General features: G+C 38.3%; 1 pseudogene; it reads left to right on the top strand.

The window, feature by feature from the left end:
• Positions 1-3,176: 3,176 nt before the first annotated feature.
• Positions 3,177-25,342, top strand: part of LOC138846183 (cyclin-dependent kinases regulatory subunit 1 pseudogene) — a 129,956-nt pseudogene continuing 107,790 nt past the window's right edge.

Genomic DNA, 25,342 nt, shown 5'->3' on the forward strand with positions numbered 1-25,342 from the left:
GCATTGTAACATAGTGGGTAGAGCCTCTCCCTGCAATACCAGCTCCCCATATGGGCACTGGTTCATGTCTTGGCTGCTCCACTTCTTATTCAACTCCTGTAGCAGAAGATAGTCCAACTGTTTGGTTCCCTGCCACCTACGTGGGAGACCTAGAAAAAGCTTCTGGCTCCTGTTGCAGTCATTTGAGGAATGAAAAAGTAGATGCGAGATCTCTCCTCTCTCTCGTGTGTGTGTGTGTGTGTGTGTGTGTGTGTATCTCCCCTTCTCTGTGTCTCCGGCTTTCAAATCAATCAATAAATGAATCTTCTTAAAAATTATTGCCTTTCTTCTTGTTTGTTAGTGATTGATGAGGTGTTCATATTTATCTCCATTCCTGCCTCCTGTGCTCTAACCAAATTTACTATGAAAACAGCATGAGAATTAAAATGCAATAGCTCTTTAATAATGTTGCTACTGCATTAAGTCAAGAACTGAGTATTTTGAGGTCAAAGTAGGACTTTCTATTTCTTCCTTAGTCTACTTTCTGCTGCTTACCAAAACACTTGAGCCTGGGTAGCTTACCAAGAATTTGAGGTTCTTGTAGCTCGTGGTTCTGCAGTCTGGGAAGTTCAGGAACACTGCACTAGACTCAGAAGGGTCAGTCGTCTTCTTGCCACGAGTGTCGGCCGTCTTCCTGCACTGTCTTCCTGCACTGTAACAGAGCAGAGGACATCATATGGGAAACAGCAAGCACATCCAAGGTCAGATCTCTCTTTATCTTTTCATTATTGTTGTTGTTCAAGATCCATTTATTTATTTGAGAGGCAGAATGACAAAGAGAAAGAAAGAGACACAAAGAGATCTTTCATCTACCAGTTCACTCTCCTAATGACTGCAACAGCTCAGGCTGGGCCAGGCCAAAGCCAAGAGCCAAGAACTCCATCCAGGACTCTCACATGAGTGGTGGGAGACACCTCCCCGATACTTCTGTGACATGACTGAAGAATCAGTAAAGTTACTATTGTAGAAAGAATGTGGGAGAAATTTCTCATTTTTATAAATCTAGTTTTCCCAATAATGAATGAATTGTAGAAAACCATGAAGAGCTGAGGTATCTGCTTTTGGTTTATGACAAAAGTTAATTCCTGCCAGCGCCGCGGCTCACTAGGCTAATCCTCCACCTAGCAGCGCCGGTACACCGGGTTCTAGTCCCGGTCGGGGAGCCAGATTCTGTCCCGGTTGCCCCTCTTCCAGGCCAGCTCTCTGCTGTGGCCAGGGAGTGCAGTGGAGGATGGCCCAAGTGCTTGGGCCCTGCACCCCATGGGAGACCAGGATAAGTACCTGGCTCCTGCCATCGGATCAGTGGGGTGTGCCAGCACAGGCGCGCCGGCCGCGGCGGCCATTGGAGGGTGAACCAACGGCAAAGGAAGACCTTTCTCTCTGTCTCTCTCTCTCACTGTCCACTCTGCCTGTCAAAAAAAAAAAAAGTTAATTCCTGGTGCCCACTTCACATATCATTTACATAATAAAATAACTAAAAAGGAAATGTTTAAAAAAAATAAATCCCAACGTTTGTATACTTGCCAGGTTAAATTACAAGGAACTATTGGCCTTTATTGGTGCAACAACCATTTTTTTGTGTGTGCTCTTCTGCCATATTTCCTCATTTAAATATGTTTTTACTAGAGAAAATCACTTTATCTTAGGTAAGACTTCCTCAGAATAAAAGAAAAATGAACAAAATTTAACTTAGGTATATAGTAAGATTATGTAAACTTGAAAAATACCTTAGGATAGGTCCTAGTTAATGTACATTTGTTCCAACTTTATATAATAATCATGTGGGAAAATGTCCATTCTTATAAGTCACCTAAGCGAAGCCATAAAAAAATTACAGAGGCATCTAGGTTTATTGTATGGCATAGGCAGGGAAGCTAGCAAAAACAATTCACATATCCATTTACAATTTCTTTCATCATATCAATGACATAATTTTAACTTTTCTCTGAGAAATGATTCATGTTATCCTTGAAAACTCTAATGAGTGCTAGCAAATGATAGCATGATTTGACGAATTTCTGAAAAGCAGAAAATAAGATTGTATTAATGGGTATATGTCAGAAACCGCAGATTAAGCATCGAGATGAGAAAGCTGTAAGTGAAAGAAAAGCCATAGATTCTGGAAATGCACTATGTTCAGATTAAAGGCATCCTATGAACCACAGCAGGCATGTCTGGAGAGCAGCCATGAGCATGGCTAATAATAGGTCTACACATAACATACAGGAAATACAGAATAGCAAATGCTCCCAATTCCCATCACCTTTACCAGAATTTAGAGTTCTGGCAGTGGCAGTTGGTCTGATCTGAGTGAGACACCAGAAAGTTTCCTTTTTATAGTAAGTGGCAGATGTGGATATTTGGCTCAGAGAGAGAGGAATAAAATAATTCAGTATAAAAAACCATTAAACAGGGTAGATCTTCAACTCTACTCATGGGTAAATATTGATTTATTTATTTGAAAGGCAGAGATAGAGAGAGAGGGAGAGAGAAAGAGAGAGAGAGAGATATCTTCCATTTGCTGGTTCACTCACCAAATCACTGCCATGGCCTACAATGGGCCAGGCTGAAGCCAGGAGCCAGGAGCTTCTTCCACATCTCCTTTGTGAGTGCAGGGATCCAAAGACTTAGGCCATCCTCTGCTGCTTTCCCAGGTGCATCAGCTAGCAGCTGGATCAGAATTGTAGCAGCTGGGACTCGAACCTGCACCCACATGGGATGCCAGCACTGCAGGCAGAGGCATAACCTTCTACACCACAGAGCTCCCCCCCATTTTTTTTATAAACTGTTTTTTATTTTAATCAGTTACATATTTGTACTTTAATTTTTCCTGAATTTGCATTCTTCTATCTGACACTGAACTCCATTGTTTTTAGTGTGGGCCTAAGGAATTTCTTCAGTTTTATGTCATATTCGTTACTGAGAGTGCTGGGTCCGCAGTTACTGCCGCTCTGCAGCTCTACTCAAGGGCAGCAAATCCGCTCCCCTTGGAGCTGAGTCCATCACAGCCTTGGCCATTACAGGAGTTAGGAAGTCTGATGGACACCAGTGTTCATTTTAGAGCTAATGAACAAAGGAGTAAATGAATGCAAGAAGAAATATCCACAATTTGATACATTATTCTGAATTTTCAGAACATGAAGTGTGAAGAGAAAATTAATCTTCTAGAGGAAACATCAGGTTACCAAGAAAGACAAAAGTTTAACATTGGCGTCAGACTTCTAAGAAACGTACTAAATGCTATCTGCTAACACAACAAGGCAAAAACTCAGAATATTCCTCTGGAAACTATATGTTGAACTTGAGCACAAATTAAGCAAATTTTGTAGCTATGCAAGGGCAGAGCGTTTATTCCTGTACAAATTTTAAAACATCATTTGATGTGAAGACCCAGCAAAAGAACAATGAAAGAGAAACTGAACACAAGGAAAAAGATCAGATCCAATTAATAGAAGTAATCCACAATTTTATTTGAGAACTGATCCCTAAAAGACAGCGGCACTCCTGACATAGACTTCTATATGTTCAATTTAGGACAAGAAATATAAACGGCTTTTTTAGAGAAATCATTATGGAACTGTTGGGAGAGAAAAATCAAGAGATGTAGAAGTATCAGATAATAAGATGAATCTGTAGGTTTTCTTCTATCCAGGAGGAAAGGGAAAAAGTATTGGATCTTTAATGAAAAAAAAAGGAATGCTATGATCCAATATGGCATAAACTAAAATGTGACATGTGATGAAATGTAAAGGAATCTATTTGATCTGAATGCTTGGGAGCTTTTGTGTTAAATGGGATAGATTCATGACCACAAAATTATTCCTCAGTTTCTGACTGACTCCACTCATTCTAATTCATTTGTACAATGAAAAAGTAAATAATTAATGATTTTCATCATTATCTAATATACTGGAAAATAAACATTGACTACTTGTATTTATATTTATTGGATCAAACTAGAGAATACATTTACTTAGTTAAAATTATAAAGCTAACCACTAATCAAACTACAATAATACATAAAAATACGAGGTAAGTGGGTGAAAGGAAAATTCAAGCTATATAACAAAATAATTGTACTTCATAGTTAGAAATAAGGAGACATTATCTAAACATTTTCAATTAATAGATATTATGAATATTATTTATGGTTATGGTAAAAAGCACCAAAAAATTTAAACAGAAAGTTAAGTGTTTACATTTTAATAATAGGAGAGGAATTAGAGTAACCCATATTTTATACTCCTTTACAGTTCTTTTAACTAGGTAAATTAATCTCTGTTATGATCTATAAATATAGGTTGAAAGCAGGATATTAAAGAGTTCTAATGGGACAGTGTTGAACTTCTCTCTCAAGGATGTTTTCAAATCCAAGTGGTAGAAACTTTGACTCACGCTGGCTTAAACCATAAAGACATTATGTTATCTCAAATAATTCAGTCTCTTGGTAGCATGGACATCAGGAAAGGCACCTAATACTCATATTGATACTTGATTGCTTTTAGCTTCTCAATGATGCAGTTTTATGATTTCTTTATTTAAATATTGCAACACATTCCATATGCTGCATTCGGCCTCCGGGCCCGTGTAATAGCAACGTTGCTGTGAGCTATCCTATCTCAAAAAGGCAATGTTATAAGAAGATGTTATAAGGGGTAGTACAGCTTCCTAAAAATCCCTTCTTAGAAGTTTCCTTTTACCTTCAAGGCCAGAATTTGGTCAGACATTCTTTCCTCAATGCTATTAGCCAGATTTACTTAGGGAAATTATTAGCTGCCAAAGGAGCTAAGAATAAAGCCATTTTCCCTTGTGTCCTATAAGCATAAGCATACAGTGGCTCTTTTAACAAAACCACTGCTCTCATGAGGAAAAAAAGTCAACTGATGCTTGACAGGAAAACTAGGTTTTTAAGAACACCCCAAGTAGAGCTGCGGATGCAGTGAAGGCTGGCAGGGTGCAAACATTAATTTTAATCTGCATTCCAAAATTGCCTCCTTATCTGGGTCTTAATTTCCTAACGGATGAGCATAGAAACATGAGCTGGGTCAGTGATTATCATAAGCTAACATGCATCAGTATCAGCTGAGAGTTTAATAAAAAACATAAATAACTGGACAATAAATACAGGGTTTCTGATTCAGTATATCTGAGTGTTGTCTAAAACTTTGCACTTCTAACCAGTTCCCAGGCTATGCTGATACTGCTGGCCTGGAAATTGTGTATTGCAAACCAGTGAGTAATGTGATGCTTTTTGTGAAAGCTCATCTTGGAATTTCTGATAAGAAGCAGAGTGAAAAATAGCAAGGCCGTAATAATGACTGGGACTTGTGCTGTGGTGCAGCAGATTAAGCCATTGCTCATAGACATCCATAGCTCAAATCTGAGTGCCAGTTTGAGTGCCAGCTATTTCACTTTTAATCTAAATTTCTGTTAATGTGCCTGGAAAGGCAACCATAAGATGACCCCAGTACACGGGCTGCCACCACACATGTGGGAGGCTTGTTTTGAGTGTCTGTCCTGGCTTCAGCCTGGCCCAGCCGTAGCGGCTGGGACCATTTAAGGAGTAAACAAGCAGTGCAAGTAGTGGAAGATTCTCTCTCTCTCTCTCTCTCTCTCTCTCTCTCTCTGCATTGTTCTGCCTTCCATATAAATAAATCTTTGAAAGATGGAGTTAAATATATACACAAATGTCTATCCATAACATTCACTGAGTCTTGGGGTTTTTTTCTATAGATCTAGATCTATAACAACCGAAAATTCTATTCTTCATTCCATCTAAGAATTTTCTATCACCTATGCTCTATAAATGCTCATATTTTGAAAAATAATTCGATGTCAACTTCTTGATTTTATATCTCTATTCATCTTCCTGCATACTTTAAACAAATGTGATGCAACAATATGTCTGATTTTAAATTTTGGCAATGAAGCACATAATATTCGCAAAATTCTACAGTCTGAGTTACTCCAAAAGTGTTTTGTGGTGACCAACACATAGCTAAAAGCCTTTAAGTATGCCTCAGCTTCTCTCTGTGAGAAATCATTTCCCAAGCTTATTTGACGACAGAATTCATTTAAAAATTGGAAGAATATCAAGCAAAGCTCATGAGATGTAATGTCCATTTGGATTAAACTGGACAACATAAATGATCACACAGATGAATTCTGTGCTATAAGAAGTAGCTGAATTCTGGTTTATATGGTTTTTAAAAAATATTATAAAAAGCAAATTAGAATAATTAAATTATATTCATTATGAACAAAAGAACAAAATAAAGTAAAATAATTTACTTTGTGTTTTGATACATAAAGCCTAAAACACTTTCATAAGACTAGAATTTAAAATGATTTCTTCCTTTTACACTTAACATTGTGAGTAATTTTGCTGAATTAAATTTTTATACTGGGCAGTTATTGTGTCTTTTAGTAGGATTTCTTTCCATTTTAATGCTGTATGACAACCAGTTTGAAGAGATGGGTTGCATCAAAAGTAATAAAAACAGATTGTAATTCAACATTTGAAAACTCTCAAAATAGTATTCTATTTCTAATAGGCAAATTCATCCCATAATATTTTGAAAACATGTCTTCAAATGTTAATCTTCCCTTGATTTATTCCTTCCAATGTTAAATATTTTTAAATACTCTTGTATTTAAAAGTTCTTTTTTCTAACACAAATCTATGTGTCTTTGGAATGTTACACTGAATATATTGAATATCAAATATCTGATGAAATTGTAAACTAACACATACTATAGATTGATAATCATCAAAACAACTCTAAATGAATTAAATGCTTTTAAAAAAGATTTATTTTTAAGCTGGCGCCGTGGCTCATTAGGCTAATCCTCCGTCTTGCGGCGCCCACACACCAGGTTCTAGCCCCGGTTGGGGCGCCGGATTCTGTCCCGGTTGCCCCTCTTCCAGGCCAGCTCTCTGCTGTGGCCAGGGAGTGCAGTGGAGGATGGCCCAGGTGCTTGGGCCCTGCACCCCATGGGAGACCAGGAGAAGCACCTGGCTCCTGCCATCAGATCAGCGTGGTGCGCCGGCTGCAGCGCGCTGGCGGCGGCCATTGGAGGGTGAACCAACGGCAAAGGAAGACCTTTCTTTCTGTCTCTCTCTCTCACTGTCCACTCTGCCTGTCCAAAAAAAAAAAAAAAATTATTTTTTTATTTATTTAAAAATTATAGTTCAAGAGAGGGAGAGACAGAGAGAGATCATCCATCTGCTGGCTTACTTCCCAGATGGCTGCAACAGCTGGGCTACACCAGGATGAAAGCTGTAGGGTAGAATTCCTTCCAGAGCTCCCTCATGGGTGTGGGGGCCCAGACGCTTGGGTCAACTTCTGCTGCTCCATCTTCTGTTGAGTCAGAAGTGGAACAGCCAGGACACAAACTGAGACCCATATGAAAGCTGGCATTGCGGTCAGCAGCAATACTACAATGCTGGCCTGAATTGCTTTTCATCGAATGATGCCAGAAAATCAATTGAAGCTCAGATCAGAAATGACTATTCATGCATTAGTCAATTTCTGTTGTGATGTTTTTTAATTTTAAAATTTTTTATTAATATAAAGAGAACAGATTCCAAGTACTTCATAGATACAGTTCTAAGAAGGTAAGCATACTTCCTTCCCTCTTTTTCTCCCTCAATCCCCCCTTTCTTTCTTTTTTTTTTCTTTAATTTTTACAATAACATACTTTAAATTTATTTTATAATCACAGGGTTAATACACCACAACCATAATGTAGAGCTAGTAAAAAGTAGCTGGACCCTGTTCCAAATAAATATAGACAAGGGCTATAAACAATATTCAAATCATAAGACGTCAATTTCACTCATACACTTTTTTGTATTCTATATTAACTACCACATATCAGGGAAAATATATGATATTTGTCTTCTTGGGACTGGCTAATTTCACTAAGCATAATGGTCTCCAATTGCATCCATTTTGTTGAAAAGAAAGGATTTCAATCTTTTTTTAGGGGTGAATATCTTTTCATCATGTGTGTCTACCTGGATGGACATATTGGTTAATTGCATATCTTAGCCATTGTGAATTGCGCTGCTATAAATATGAGGGCACAAATAACTTTCATATACTGATTTCATTTTATTTGGGTAAATTGCCAGGATTTGGTAACTAGATTATATGGTAGATGTATTTTCAAATTACTGAGGAATTTCCATACTGTCTTCCATAATGATTTTACTATTTTATGTTCCTGTGAACAGTGTATTCAGGTACTTTTCTCCACATCTTTGCAAGCAGCTGTGGTTTTTTTTTTTTTTTTTGGTGAGGTGAATCCCCATTGTGGCTTTTATTTGCATTTTCCTGATGGCAAGTGAACCTGAGCATGTTTTCATATGTTTTCATAGGTCTGTTTGCCATATGTATTTCATCCTTTGAAAAATGCCTGCTCATGTCCTCTGCCCATTTAATAACTGGATTTTTTGCTTTGTTGTTGTTGAGTTTCTTGAGCTCTTTATAGATTCTGGATATCAATCCTTGGTCAGTTCCATAGTTTGCAAATATTTTATCCCATTCAGTTGGTTGTCTCTTAAATTTTCCGAGTGTTTCTTTTGCAGTGCATAAGCATCTCAGCATGATGCAATTCTATTTGTCTAGTTTTGTTTTGATTGCTTGTGTTTCTAGGGTATTTTCTAAGAAGCCTTTGTCTATGCCAATATCTTGCAGAATTTCTCCACTGTTCTCTAGTCATTTGATGGTGTCAGGTTGTACATTTAGGTCTTTGACCTAATTTTAGTTGATTTTTGTATAAGGTATAAGGTGGGAGTCTTATTTCCTTGGTTTCTTGTTTTATACTTCTGCATGCAGAGATCCAGTTTTCCAGGACCGTTTGCTGAAGAGACTACCTTTTCTACAAGGATTCATTTTTACCATCTTTGTCAAAGATTATTTGGTTGTAGATGTGTGGATTAATTCATGGAATTTCTATACTATTCCACTGGTCCATATATTTATTTCTATGCCAGTGCCAGGCTGTTTTGATTATAACTGCCCTCTAGTATGTACTGAAATGTAGTATTGTGATGCCTCCAGCTTTGTTTTTGTTCTTTAAGATTGCTTTACCTATTTGGGTACTCTTGTGTTTTCATATGAATTTTAGCATGGTTTTCTTTAGGACTGAGAAGAATGTCATTGGTATTTTAACTGGGTTGCATTGAATCCGTAAATTGCTTTCAGTAGTTTGGACATTTTATTAATATTTATTCTTCCAACCTATGAACATGATGATTTTTCCATTTGTTGTGTTTTCTTCTATTTCTTTCTATAATGCTTGGTAATTTTTATCATAGAGGTATTTCACTACCTTGGTTAAATTTATTCCAAGACATTTAAATTTTTGTAGCTATTTTGAATTGGATTGATCTTAGATGTGCTCTCTCAGCCTTGGCATTTTCTATGCATACAAAGGTTATTGATTTGTTGTGTTAATTTTATATCTTGCCACTTAACCAAACTCTTTTATGTGTTCAAATACTCTCTTAGTGGAGTTTTTAAGTTCCCCTCTATGTAGAATCATGTCATCTGCAAATAGGGAATCATGTCATCTGCACTTCCTCCTTTCCAATTTGGATCCCTTTGATTTCTTTTTCTGGTCTGATTGATCTGGCTAAAACTTCCAGAACTATATCGAATAGCCGTGGTGAAAGTGGAATCATTCACTGGTTCCAGATATAGGTGGAAATGCTTCCAACTTTTCTCTATTCAGTAAGATGCTGGCTGCAGGTTTGTTATAAGTTGTCTTGATTGTCTTGAAGAATGTTTCTTTTATACTCAATTTGCTTAAGGTTTTCATCAGGAAAGGATGTTGCATTCTATGACGTTTTCTCTGCATCTGTTGAGAGAATAATATGGTTTTTGTTCTACAGTTCATTAAAATGATGTATCACATTTATTGATTTGTGAATGCTGAACCATCCCTGCATACCAGGGATAATTCCCTCTTTGTCCTGGTGAATAATCTATCTGATGTGTTGTTGGATTTGATTAACTAGTATTTTGTAGATGATTTTTACGTCTATGTTCATCAGGCATATTGGTCTATAGTTTTCCTTCTCTATTGTATCATTTCCTGGTTTTGGAATTAAGGTGATTATGGCATCATAGAAGGAGTTTGGGAGGATTCTCTTCCTTTCAATTGTTTTGAATAGCTTGAAAAGAATTGGAATAAGTTTTTCTTACATGTCTTGTAGAAATCAGCAGTGTAGTCATGTGGTCCTGGGCTTTGCTTTATGTCTTGGTTATTTGTCTGGTTTGGTTATTTGTCTGTATATGTTTTCTGTTTTCATGACTCAAATTTGTGGGTTGTATATACCCAGAATCTACCCATTTCTTTTAGGTTTCCCAATTTGTTGACATACAACACTTCATAGTAATTCCTGATGATTCTTTTGATTTCTGTTGCATTTTCTTTTTCATCTCTGATTTCATTGATTTGGGTCTTCTCCCTCCCTTTTTTTTTTTTGTTAGTTGGACCAATGTTATATTGACTTTGTTTATTTTTTCAGAATACCAGCTCTTCATTTCCTTGATCTTCTATATTTTTTGTTTCAATTTTGTTTCTTCTTTAATTTTAGCTATTTTTTTCCTTCTACTAATTTGAAGTTTTTTTTTTTTTTCTGGGTTCTTGAGATGCTTTTGTAGCTCATTTATTTGATGCCTTTCTAATTTCTTGATGTAGGCACAAATTGCTACAAACTTCCCTCTTACAATGCATTTGCTATAGCCCTTATTTTTTGATATGTAATACTAGAGTCTTCATTTGCTTAGAGAAATATTTTTTAAAGATTTAATCTATTTATTTGAGAGGTAGAGTTATAGACAGTGAAAGGGAGAGACAGAGAGAAAGGTCTTCTGTCTGTTGGTTCACTCCCCAAATGGCCACAATGGTCGGAGCTGGGCTGATCAGAGGCCAGGAACCAGGAGCTTCCTTGGTCACCCACAGGGGTTCAGGGGACCAAGGACTTTCGCCATCCTCCACTGATTTCCCAGGCCATAGAAGAGAGCTTGATTGTAAGAGAAATAGCCAGTACTAGAAACGGCACCCCCATGGGATGCCAGCGCTACAGGTGGTGGATTAACCTGTGCCACCGTGCCGGCCCCCAGAAATATTTTTTAAGATTTATTTATTTATTTGAAAGTCAGAGTTATACACAGAGGAGACAGAGAGGCAGAGAGAGGGGTCTTCCATCCACTGGCTCACTCCCCAATTGACCGCAATGGCCAGAGCTGTGCTGATTCGAAGCCAGGAGCCAGGAGCTTCTTCTGAGTCTCCCATGAGGGTTTAGGGCCTCAAGGACTTGGGTATTTTCTACTGCTTTCCCAGGCCATAGCAAAGAGGTGGATCGGAAGTGGAACAGCTGGGACTAGAACCGGCACCTATATAGGATGCTGGCACTGCAGGCAGTGGCTTTACCCACTATGCCACTGTGCCAGTCCCTCCAGAAATATTTTGATTTCTATTTTGATTTCTTCTGTGATACACTGTTCATTCAGAGGCATGTTGTTCAATCTCCATGTTTTTGCATATGTCCTAGAGACTCTTGAGTTGTTGATTTCCAGCTTCATTCCACTGTGATCAGAGATGATGCATGATAGGATTTTGGTATTTTTGAATTTGCTGAGACTTACTTTATGGCCAACATATGGTCTATCCTAGATAAAGTTCCATGCACTGATGGAAAGAATGTGTATTCTGCAACAGTGGGATGAAAGGTTCTGTAGAAATCTGTAAAGTCCATTTGATCCATAGTTAGATTAGCTGTGTTCTGTTGTTGTTTTGTTTTGTTTTGTTTTGTTTTTCCTAGTTGATTTGTCCTTTGATGAAAGTGGAGTGTTTATGTCCCCCAATACTATTGTTATTGGAGTCTGTGTCTTCCTTAAGATCCATTAACATTTGTTTTAAATAGCCATGTGCTCTGGCATTGTGTGCATATGCATTTATTATAGCCAGCTCTTCATATTGAGTTGATCCCTAATCGTTACAAATTGCCCTTCTTTGTTTCTTTTAACAGAGCTTCTGTGTAAAAGACTATTTTTCTGATCTTAGCATGGCTACATCTTCTCATTTTTGCATTCCATTAACATGGAGTATCTTTTTCCATCCTTTCACTTTCAGTCTGCATGTATTTTTGTTAGTGAGGTGTTTCTTGTAGTCAGTAAAGAGATGGATCTTGTTTTTTAATCCATTTATCCAGTCTGTATCTTTTAATTGGAGAATTTAGGTCATTTGCATTCAAGGTTATTAATGATAAGTAATGACTTTGCCCTAACAATTTTCTTAAATATGCCTATTGTTTGCCTTGGATTTCCTTTGTACTTCTACTGGGAGAACTTCTGCCTTGGCATGCTTCAATAATGATGACTATTTTTCTGTGTTTCTGTGTGCAGCACATTCTTAAATATCATTGTTAGGCTGGATGAGTGTTGACAAATTCAATTTCCATCCGTTATGAAATGTGCTTATTTCATCTTCATTCATAAAAGAGAGTTTTGCAGGTTACAATATTCTGAGTTGACAGTCTGTTTTTCTTTTAAGACTTATACTGTGTCTTTCCATTCTCTCCCATCCTGTAGGGTTTCTGATGAGAAATCAGCTGTGATTCTAATTGAAGATTGTCAGAAAGTAATCTGGTATTTCTCTCATGCACATTTTAGAATGTTTTCTTTGTGTTTTTCTGTTGGAAGTTGGACTACAATGTGTCGTGGTGAAGATCTTTTCTGATCATATTTATGAGAAGTTCCAAGCAGTTCCCTTGTAAGGGGTTTCTATCACATTCAGGACATATTCAGAACATATTCTATGGGTTGACAGCGTCTACGGAACTTCCCATCCACTACCTCACTGATAACCTTTCACTCTCTCTAGCCACAGTGGACTCTTTTTTGTTCCTCAAACATGTCTAAGGCACACTTCTTTTATGACTTTTGGCCTTACCCTTAGTCATTGACTTCCTATGAATAATCAGTAGTACTGAGGGATCATAATGCTGTTTCCAGAAAAAGAACATCATACATTAATATAAATCTCAGCTAATTCCTCAAAAAACCATAACTACCATCTTTGGACTGTCTTTAAAGAAATTTGTTTTAAACAATGAATGTCAAGATCTGATAACTTAGTTGAACATAAATGGAGCACTTTAATCTATTCCTTCAAAGTCCTACAAAGAGAGCTTGTCTTTTATCAATACTTGTTTCAGAGGCACATACATACATGTATGTATACATATATATGTGTCCATAAAACAGTTTCATTAAAGGTTCTTCAAAACCAATTCCTTATTTCTTTAATTAGACTTCTGGTTAAAAAATTATGTATTTGGAGTTTGAGGGAACTGTTCAAACTTTTCTCTGGCAATGAACAAAATGCTTTTAAAAAATTTGTAGCCAGGTTGTGCTTGAAAAACATCCACTCTCTGGTTTTATTCCTGTCTTCTTTCTCTGGAAAATTCCTTTGTGAATGCATCCTGTAACGAAATTGCCCAAAGTGGCTCTTTCTCTATTTCTTGGTTCCACTTCTTGTTTTGTTTATATATGCATTTATTCACTTGAAAGGTACAATTACAGAAAGAGATGGATAGAAAGAGAGAGAGAAATAGAGAGAGAGAGAGATCTTCAATCCACTAGTTCATTCCGCAGACGAAATAGGGAGCCTTGAATTCCATCTGGGTCTCTCACATGGGTGATAGGTGTCCAAAAACTTGGGCCATCTTCCACTGCTTTCCCAGGCACATTAGCAGGAAGCTGGATTGTAAGTGGAGCAGTCAAGACTCAAACTAGTGTTCATATAAAAAACCGGCATATTAGGTGGTGGCTGAACCCAGTGTGCCACAATGCCGGCCTGCCCATTTGGTTTCACATTTGTACATTTTGTAAGTCATTTCTTTCCCTGGAATGCTCTTCTTAAACCTTCCTCCATGGAATTACTCTGTTTAATCCTGAAGTACTTAGAATTGCACAGTCTCCAGTTGGCAGCCACTAGCTTCATGTGACTAAATATAAGTTAAAGTAGAATAAAATTTTATTTCTTTCATTTTACTAACCATATTTCAAGTGGCCAATTGCCATTTTGAGCCAATGCCTATCACTTCGCTCAGTACATATATCAAATATTTCTATCATCACAGAAACATTGATTGGAAAGCAGTGACTTGCATCTTATAATGTATGATATTGCATCTCCTTTATTTCTGCCACATTGCTGAAATCTTGTTCTTCTACACCTTAGGAATTCAGAACAGTATTCATCATGTTGTAATTGCTTACTACTTATGATTTCATTATATTGTGGAAGGTGTAGTTGAATAAGACCTAGCCTCCAAATTAAAATTAATCAATGAACAAATTTTATTTCTTCCTCTTTGAGGTGAACCTAAAAAACCTCTAATTTCCATATGTTAAGAAATATTGCTATGTCAGATAGAAAGCAGATATGCAAAATCAAATTTCAATTTTACTTTTTTCTAATTACATAATCAGACATTGAATAAAGGTGATTTCTTTTACCCTTAACAAGATTAGGTGTATTCCACTGATTTTTCAAAAGATTTTGGTTCCTCAAATGTTTCTCTTACCATGGTGGATTGACTTACACACTCACAAACAATAATATGCTAAATTTCATAAAGGTGTTGAGTAAAATGATTAATCTTGCTCATGTTTGCGTACTACCTGATGGGAAAAATATATGCTGAAAACCTAGGCAAATAATAAACCCAAAGTGGCATGCCTTGGTCCTGAAACTACTTTTATTTTATTGCTTCTTCTTCCTTATGATCAGCTTCCAAGAGTTTGAAAAAAAATAGCAAAATTGGTTTGGGTGGCATATGTGTTCTTTTGGAAAATGGAGATTTCACATCATAATGAGGCATAGTGACGATCTGGTGAGTATACTAAAGTGATTTGTTTTTAACCTTCATTTCATGAAAAAAAAGTAATTTATTTTAATTTGGAGACCAGCATTAACAGCACAGAATTTTCTAAATGTAGGTCTCTTAACATACACTGTAGCCTCAGTGATAACAAATATTCAAAATGACAAACTGAAGTGAGAAAGTGACATGTTCAACTCAAGCATGATTTACTGTTTTGCTAAGGGGTTTTCCATAAGAATGAAATGATATTTACAATTCAAGCAGGTAGATACAAAGCAATCTGAAGTTTTCAGAAGATACCTCTGTTCTCATTTACAGTTCAAACTATGCCTGTACAAAACATTTTCTCCTTTTTTCCCTTCCTATTTCTTTGCATTCTGTAAGTTTCTGTCTTTTTTAAATACCTTTCTTTAAGGGCCATCGTTGTGTTTCAGTTGATTGTAAATGGGAATTGCTACCAAATTGCACAATCACAGACAAGCTAGCCAAATACTACAACACTGGGAAAAATGCACCTTGGATGAAGGCTCTCAAAATTTACATTAACTGTTGTGTAGAAGCATGAAAAATCAAAATTGTACAGAGAAACTTTCCTACCACTGATGATTTTTTCCTATGAATGACAGATAGAGAAGAATTAATAGTACCTACTGTCTAGATCTGCTCATTAAAGACACTGCTGGTCCAACCACATATGGTATCCTCCAAAATTTATCATAATATGTAGTATTGTTACCTTCAGGCAGCAAATATTATGGAAAACAATTAAATAAAACACTATGGTGCTATCTGTGAATAGAAAACAAGTCAGGAATTCAACTATCTGCCCCACCCAGTGGGGTAGCCAGAATCTGTCTATCCAGCATCCTCCTGCCTGAATTTACAGGGTGTGCCATTTAAATTGTAGATTTCATTTGCAATGGGATGGATGTGAATGCAGTGACCCAGCCTTCTACTCATCAATAAAGATTTTTCTGCATCTTTCCCTGAAATATTATTCCTACAGTTTGTATTTCCATACGAATCACCCGATAAGCCTACGGAACCAAGACAGACACAGCAGGAACATTTCTTTCCTCGTGTGCTTCCATTTTTGAAGTTGACATTAAATAGCAGTACTGGGAATAATGAGTGAGGCTGCATTGGCTTCTGTGGCTCTGAGTAGTAGTAATGTTAGAGGGGAAGCCACAGCACCGTGATCACAAGATGAATTAAGAACGCTAATTCAGATGAATGACCTTTGACTTGTTTAGGGAAGGCTACTGTTGTAAGGAAAAATGAGGATAATATTGCCTGTGATTTGGGGTTTCACTGTCATAGTATTTGCTGGTTGAAATTTGCCAGATAGTATCTTCACAAAAGTGTTTTATTTTTATCACTTTGAGGGTTTTCTCTTAAAGAAACTTGTGCATATTGCAGGAGTGTGAGTCACAGTCCTTCTATATGCCAACCATTTTTGATAATTGTAATAGTCAGCTTTTCATCACTTCAGTTAAAATAACTCAGAGGAGATACTTAGGAAGGAATGAGATTTATTTCTGCTCATGGCTTTGGAGGTTCAAAGGGCAGCCCCATTGGTCTGGTGTTTGCTACGTGTGGTGAATTGTAGTTTGTGTGAAGAGGGAGAATCACATGGCAAGCCAGGAAGCAGAGAGAAAGGAAGCTCTCCTGACTTTTATAATCAACCTTCTCAGGACAGCTACACTCAGAGGGTAAGCCTCTACTGAGCTAAAGACCTCTGATTTGGCCTATTTCTGAGATACCATATTTAAATGAAGTCTCCATCCTTAATCCAGCAACCATTCAATTAGTCCATTAACTGTTAACCTGTCAAATTTCTACACGATTTGGGGAGAGACAAAATTACCCAAACAATAACAATGATCAAGATCACTCAGGAACTATTCTACCATTTTTGATGCTTTCTTAGCTTAACACAGAACAACAAATATCATAGGAAGATTGAAATATTTGAACTATGATTGGAGAAACTCAGTTTAGCTTTGGAAACTGGGCCAGTGCATTTAATTGAGAACACATTTAAATTTCTTTGATATTTCTATATAGAAAAGTGTAATACCCAAGGTGAAAACGTATCTCAGCTAAATTACATTAACTTTGTTAAATAAGCAAATAACCATTTTCCTGGAAGCAAAAGAAGTGGACACAATATAAGTTACTGGCATTAGCTTTTGTACATCCAAAATAAGCAATTATTTTTCTTTACAATTATTTTTAATTAGCAATTAGTCATGCTGAATAAATATTTTATTATAAGAGGTCATAAGAAGCAATTCAACCTTCTAGTAAACATAATTGATTCCTGTCTGTTTGCAGCTCTTGAAACTCTGCAGCCTCCCTTGGTTGGGTAGGACGTGTCAAGACAAGAATAACATGAGTCCCACATTCTCCTATTGCCAGTGTTATAGACATGCACAGCCTATGATAGGATTATAATGGCTATAAAGTTTATTACATGGTTTCAGGGTGAGAAGGACCTATGAGTTCTATGGTTGAATTTGCTGATCTTAGTGCTTCCCTATGTAGGGATTGAATTTAAAAAGGTTTTTTTCTTCTTCTTTGAAGTAGAGTTTGCACAGAACCGTATACAGTACACATGGAAACCACTCCATGGGAGAAACTAACTCCAAGGAGTTTCAATCTGAAAGAAGCGCCCTTGCCTTCACAGTCAGACATACCAGTAATGGAAGGGGAGAAAGATGAGCCATGAAAAAGAGTGCCTTTGATGAAAAAGATGGATGTGAAATAGGTGCATATAATTACTCTAAGTTGTTTTGTAAAAAAACTTTAATTTTTTTTTAGATTTTATAATAGGCTTGTATAAAGTCTTTATACTATTGGAAAGTTGAGAATTATGCATTTATTGTACAAGTAAGTTATTTATATATTTATATTTATTCATTTGCTTGGACATGTGAAACTTGTTCCAAAGAATATGATAATGAAGTCAAGTCTAAGACAATATTTTAAAAACTGGGAAGATGGAAAAATGCAAAGATTAAGGACAAAAACCAGTAAGATAAATATTTAAAGGCCAGCGCTCTGGCGCAATAGGCTAATCCTCCACCTAGCGGCGCCGGCACACTGGGTTCTAGTCCCGGTCGGGGTGCCGGATTCTGTCCCAGTTGCCCCTCTTCCAGGCCAGCTTTCTGCTGTGGCCAGGGAGTGCAGTGGAGGATGGCCCAAGTGCTTGGGCCCTGCACCCCATGGGAGACCAGGAGAAGCACCTGGCTCCTGCCTTCGGATCAGCGCAGTGCGCTGGCCGCGGCGGCCATTGGCGGATGAATCAATGGCAAAAGGAAGACCTTTCTCTCTGTCTCTCTCTCTCATTGTCCACTCTGCCTATCAAAATAAATAAATAAATAAATATTTAAAATGCAAGTTATAACTGACAGAGCACCAGTTCTTCTGTTTATCTGTGAATTTAACTAACCAGTATAAAAGAATAAATAATAGTGGATAAATCAAACATTCTTACAATCCATAACTTAGAATATTATCAAAGATGAAGTATAACCATGTGATGAAGATTGAGACTTGAGAGAAATTTATCCTATGGATCATCATAAATTATTTTTGAATAATGTAAATATTGATGCTTTCACGAGGTGCTTTTGTAGTAAATCTAATGAACTATATCAGTCTAAGAGTTTTTAGGTTCCTGGGCTGGGTATAGCGTGTCCTTGGTACAATATACTTTACCCAAATGCATTATCAGCCAAATAAAAAACAAAAGAAAGAAAGAAAGAGGGGTTGACAAATGCCATCTATGGATATCCTTCAGTATACTTGAAAAATATCAAACATGAACATGTGTGTGTGTGCATATACACAGCACATTCTAAACAATTAAAATGAATGATGAGGAAATGGGGTATAGGACAGAAAACAGCCAGGCTCTTTCAGTTTTGTTCTGTTTATGAATGAATGCATAGAAAAGTATAGATCTTTGAGTGAACTCAGCCAATTTCATGAACTTTACCTCACCCTGATTTCTCTGATACCTTTATTTCATAATGCTACTAACCAGCATGTTGTCACATGACCTTGAAATATTGTGAGTAATCACTTCAATTGGAAAATGTGCTCCCTGCTCCATCTTCCAGCTGATCCGCTCCAGTCTTCTCTTACTGTACTGTTGTCCCAAACTGATCTTGCTGAGTAAAAATTATAGTGCATTGTTTACATTTAATTCTTTGTCAAGTATAGTTGTACTTCAAATATTTTAGAAGGTCATGGAAAATACATATTATGAAAATGTGTTTTGGGAAGTGACCAATTGGGGGGGTATTATGGGTCAAGATAGAGTTCACCAGCACTCAGAGAGAGGGAAAGGAAGAAAGAAAGAAGGAAAGAAAGAAAGAAAAAAAGGAAGGAAGAAGGGAGGAAGGAAGGGAGGGAGGGAGGGAGGGAGGGAGGGAAGAAAAAATAAATGAAAGAAAGAAAGTAGAAAGAGAAAGAAAAAGAGAGAGAAAGAGAGAGGGAGGGAGGGAGGGAGGAAGACAGGAAGGAAGGAAGGAAGGAAGAGAGAGGAAGGAAGGACTATTGAACTGAGTTAGATATATTTCATACACTGAAAGGGTGCAGTGGGCAGTTAGGATTAGCTAATGGCTACCTGGCTGCTGTCTACAGATTACCACCTGGGACATATCTGTATATACATGAAGATTGCCACTGATTAGGTTTATTTTCCACTTACAGTTAGGGATTTTTCACCAATGATTTCTTTAACGCTTGGGATTTTTTTCCAGTGATTTTTCTGTTTGCTGGAAATTTTCACTTGTAACCTCCTTATTGCCACATCCCAGGTGACCTCCGCCCTCTGTATGGATCAAATTTTTTTTGCATCAAAATAAACAAAACTTATAGTTCTATATTCCATTTTCAATGAACTTTATGAAGTTCCCTGGTCTTGGTGATTATTAATAAAGTATAGGTTACTAAAAATCATAGTATCACTGCTAATTAATATGTGCTTAGTTCTAAAAGTCTTCAATGTTAAATACACAAGCTGTGACTAGGTTAAGTCTCCATGAAGTTCTTGTTAAATTAAATTGCTAAGACTTGCATCATTTATTTATGTGTAACCCTCTTAGGTCTGGCTCTTAATTTCATCATATATTTCCATGTGTCACATTTTTATATTCCTGAATGTAATGTGTTATCCCCATATTTAAAAATTATGCATTCATTCATGTTAGAGGTTTGAACATGCGTCTACACACACAAAAAAAATCTTTTCAGCTAATGTCATTATCTTTAAGTCATTCTCTTTGGATACAGTTATTTTAGTAACAATAAATCAATTTATTATTACTGTTATCTATATGATATTTCAAAACATTTTCTTGAGAATTTTGTCTTTGATATGGACTACTCTCTTTGTTGCAATGAAAATAGAAGCAATCGGGGGAGTAGACGTTTGATAAGTTTTTAAGGTGCTTGCGTCTCATATCTGAGTGTCTGCATATGAATCCTGGCTCTGTTCCTCAATTCAGCTTCCTGCTAATGTGCACACTAGAGGAAGCAGGCGATGGCTCAAGTAGTTGAGTCCTTGCCACCTATATGGGAGACCCAGACTGGGTTCCCAGTTCCTTGCTTTGGCTTGGACCAGTTGCCTTTTGAGTAATAAATCAGTGATGGGAGATCTCTATGTCTGTCTTTCTCTAAAAATAGAATTTTGACAGTCATAGTGTGCAGAACTCCCACAGTTACAGGGAGCAAGGGGTCTGCCCTCCGCCCCGCAAGCCTTTCCCATATTCAGATAGAACGCTGGCTTTCCCAGAGCCAGCTGCCTGCCCAATAGAAGTTGGTTGGTGCTCTGCCTAGGCAGATTGAGTCCAGGCATCAAGATAGAGGGAAGGAAGAGGAGCACTTCACAGGCCTAAAAGGGTACCCTACCACCCTCCTACACTCTGGGCCAGACTCAAAGTCAGTGTGGACCACAAAGAAGTCATCCCTTTGATATAATCCCCCAGTTTGGTGTGCAGAAAAGACTTGATGCTCAATTTACAGTTGTCCTATTAGCCCACAATTTTTTTTAAGTAAAGCAATTGAGCTGCGGTTGATCACAATCTACTTAAATGGAAAAAAAAAAAAAAAAAAAAAAACAAAAACAAAAAAAAACACCTCTCCAATATTCTGACCTAAACTACTGGCTGTGGAATCTTCATGTTCTCCTTGTCAAAAGTACAATTACATTTATCTTCTTTCTTTCATTATTTTGTCAGTCTGTTTGAGTTTGCAAAGACATGATGTTTTTAATGATAACATGGCAAAGTCTCCTCTTCTCTCTGCCTATATTTTTCCTGATCCAAGGATTTGCCTGTTTGAAATATGCTGAGTTGTTCTACTTTATCTGCTGAACCATCCTTGGTCCCACCTTTCTATGAGGTTTGTTATTATAATTTTGCTAATTTGAAGATCACTAACTGATGGTAAATTCATTTGACTAAAAAAAATATGTAAAAGTAAAGAAAGGAAACATGAAAAGAAAAACTTAGGTCCAAAACAAATAAGTCTTCAGATCACAATTCCAATATTCACTTGCAGTTAAACTATGTTCAAATTAGTCTAAATTGGTTTCCTCATGCAAATGGCAATATCATACCTTAAATGAGGATAATTTTTTGCATATAGACTGATCAGTTGGATAGCCTATTTGAATTGTATAGCACAGAACTGGCATTGTGGAATAGCAGGTTAAGCTGTAGCTTGGGATGCCTATACTTGTGTGACAGTTGTACTCCTCTTCTTCTTTCCGCAAAAAGTGCTGGGAAAGCAGCAAATTATAGCTTAATCGCTTGTGTCCCTTCCATCCATGTGGGGGACCTTGATAAGTTCCTGGCTCTTGACTTTATCCTGGCCCAGCCCCAGCTATTGCAGCCATTCGGGGAGTGAACCAGTGGATGGAAGATTCTCTCTCTCTCTCTCTCTCTCTCTCTCTCTCTCTCTCTCTCACACACACACACACACACACACACATCTTCCTTGGCAATTTTAACAGAGTAAAGAATGTTCCTCCTACATTTTTCTCACAGTATTTATGGAGTACAATTGCAAATGAAATTCTAGGTGGCCAGTGCCATGGCTCACTAGGCTAATCCTCCGACTGCGGTGCCAGCACCCCAGATTCTAGTTCTGTTGGGGCGCCGGTTCTGTCCCAGGTGCTCCTCTCCCAGTCCAGCTCTCTGCTGTGGCCCGAGAGGGCAGTGGAGCATGGCCCAAGTGCCTGGGCCCTGCACCAGCTTGGGAGACCAGGAGAATGCAACTAGCTCCTGGCTTCGGATTGGTGCAGAGCGCCAGCCGTATTGGCCATTTGGGGAGTGAACCAAGGGAAGGAAGACCTTTTTTTCTGTCTCTCTCTCTCCTTGTCTAAAACTCTACCTGTCAAATAAACAAAAAAAAAAAAAAAGAAAGAAAATTCTATAAAAGTGAAGTGAATCTGAAATGGAGCTCAGTGAGAAAGAGCCTTGATGTTCTTACCTTCTCAGTGGCCTAGGAAGTGAGAGAATAAGAAACATTGAACATTACACCAGGAAGGGTGCAACAACATCAGTGCAGCTTGTTAGACTTCCACAGAGTGGAATGTCATTAGCTTTTAGTTTTGAAAAAAGGGAATGAAAAATTTAGGAAAACCCAGGCTGATGAAATAAGCCACAAACAAACAAACATAAACAACCAAACAAAACAAGCAGAGTGATAACCTACCAGGAAACTGAAAATAGGTGTTGTTTGTAAATCCGACCTCAGGTAACAAGTGAAGTAGGCAGGCATATAGGTTAAAATCGATTAGGTTTGTGAGCTGGAAGACCACACCTTTACCACACCCCTGTGTGACCTCATGCCCCTACCTGGCCACAGCTGGGTGCCCACCAGCCAATCAGGTTAATTAACCACTCCCTTTTGGAAGTGGGTTAAAAGCCTGGGACACAGTGTGTCCTCCCTTCTCTTCTTCCCTGGCCTCTTGCCAGGAGGGAGCTTGCTGGAACGCTGCGTCTCCAGGGCATGGGGCCTTTGGGTCACCCGCCCTAGGCTTTCTGGCCTAGATGCTCCTCCATGTGGCTGGTTCCTGGTGCTCGGTATGAACTCAGATCCACCTCTCTCTTAATAAAGCTCTCACTCTCCTATGCATATTTCTCACTAAATAAAGGCTTAAAATGTACCATTCTGCCTCGTTTATCTGTGCCAGTATTTAGAATTCTTCTCTGAATATTTGGCAAGAACCCTCTTGGGCGTATTAATATTGGGGATTTATTAATAAGCATACGGTGAAATCGTATGGTGCCCCAAATTCTGGTAGCATATGTGGCAACCCAGATGGTGCTTCTGAGGAACTTTAAAGGGCCACATTTTCATATAGATTTTTGGGGGTCATCTCCGATTTCAACAAGGATGTCTTCCCTGCTGCTTTTCTCCACCAGAATTTTGCATTTGCATCAGATTCCCAAAATGTTTCCCATCTTAGAGAGATGTCTTGCATTGATGAAATAGGGATTTACTACTTGAAAACTCCAAATATAAAGTGAAATGTTCCTTTCAATTTTCAAGGTGAATTGAAATCAGAGAAGACCCCCTAAAATTTACCCTGAAATGTGACCCCTTAAAGTTCCCTAGAAATGCTATCCGGGGTGCCACATGCGCTACCGCAATTTGGGGTGCCTTACGATTTCACCATGGGCTTGCTACTAAATCCCCAATATTAATAAGCCCAAGTGGGTTCTTGCCTAATATTTAGAGAAGAATTCTAAATACTGGCACAGATAAACGAGGCAGCATGACATGTTTTAAGCTTTTATTTAGTAAGAAAGGTGCATAAGAGTGAGAGCTTTATTTAGGGGAGAGAAGTGAATGGGTGTTCATACCAAGCACCAGGAACCAGCCACGTGGATGAGCATCTAGGCCAGGAAGCCTAGAGCACATGGCCCGAAGGCCATGCGCCCTGGAGGCGCGGGGCTACAGCAAGCCCCTTCCTAGCAAGAGGCCAGGGAAGAAGAGCAGGGCCGGGCACACTGTGCCCTAGGCTTTTAACCCACTCCAAAGGGGAGTGGTTAATTAACCTGATTGGCTGGTGGGCACCGTGGTGTGGCCAGGTAGGGGAATGAGGCCACACAGGGCTGTGGCAAAGGCATCAGGTAGGAGCATGAGGTCACACAGGGGCGTGGCAAAGGCGTGGTCTTCCAGTTCACAAATTTAACAATTTTAGCCTGTATGCCTGCCTACTTCATTCCCCCCTCAGAGACTCCAGACCTTAATCTTAAGGGAATGTTGATGGGCATCGAGTCTCCATCTTCTGTAGCTACTTCTGCTGATTAGGGGCGCAGACCCTGCCTGTTCTCAGTCTGGAAGTCTCTGCCTATCTCATCTAATGAGTTCATTTCATGAGCTGGATCTCTTTCAGTCACCACCATCCTCAGTGGCTCCTGCATGGTCATCATTATTCTAAGAAGCTTCTGGGTTCTGCTGGGTTATTTTAGATATAAATGAAGGTCCATTGTCACTCTGGAGTGACCGTGGGAGTCCAAAGCATGACAAGATGTCTTTCAACATGGCTTTAAACACCTCACGTGCTTTCTTCATTTGGGTCGGAAAGGCCTCTATCCATGTTTTTTTATTGATACTGTAAAAGTATCAATAAAGACTAGAAGGTACCTATAATTGCTTGTTGGGGGCATATTGGTAAAATCAACCTGCCAATCTATACCTGTTTATGTTCCCCTCCTCTGCACAGGAGTCAACAGGGGAGGTGGCCTTACATGGTGAGGGTTATTCTGTAAACATAGTGGCCAAGAGCAAGTCACTTCCTTTATGACCATATTTGGTCCCTTTCTTCCAAAAGCTCAGGAAACTAGTTGTACTAAGGCATCTCTTCCCAAGTGGGTAGAGTTGTGTAATTTTCCATTAAATGGCCATTGGTAGCATAATTCTGTGATTTAGCATCCACTATCCATTTGCTTTTTAGTATAGCCTCGCTGTTGAGTCCATTAATTTTCAGGCTCCGTATAGTGAGATTCCTTAGCTACTTCCAAAGATTGAGGTATAAGGGCCGATGCATAAGGGCCATTTCCAAACTTTCCTGTGTAGCTGCTCTATCTGCTAATGCATTTCCCTGGTTAATATAATTATCTCCCTTCTGATATCCCTTGCAGTGGATGACGGCCACTTCTAAAGGCTCCGGGACTGCCTGAAGTAGAGCCAGTATCTCTTTTCCATATTTAACAGGGCAACTCTTTGCAGTCAGTAAGCCCCTCTCTTTCCAGATTGCTGCGTGTGCATGCAACACAAGGAAAGCATACCTGGAATCTCGCTGGACTTTTCCCAGTTGTAAAGTCCTAGTCAATGCAATAAGCTCTGCCTTTTGGGCTAAAGTATTGT

The sequence above is a fragment of the Oryctolagus cuniculus genome, chromosome 1, assembly GCF_051225735.1.
Source record: "Oryctolagus cuniculus isolate XC-2025 breed Fujian yellow rabbit chromosome 1, ASM5122573v1, whole genome shotgun sequence".
NCBI lineage: Eukaryota > Metazoa > Chordata > Mammalia > Lagomorpha > Leporidae > Oryctolagus > Oryctolagus cuniculus.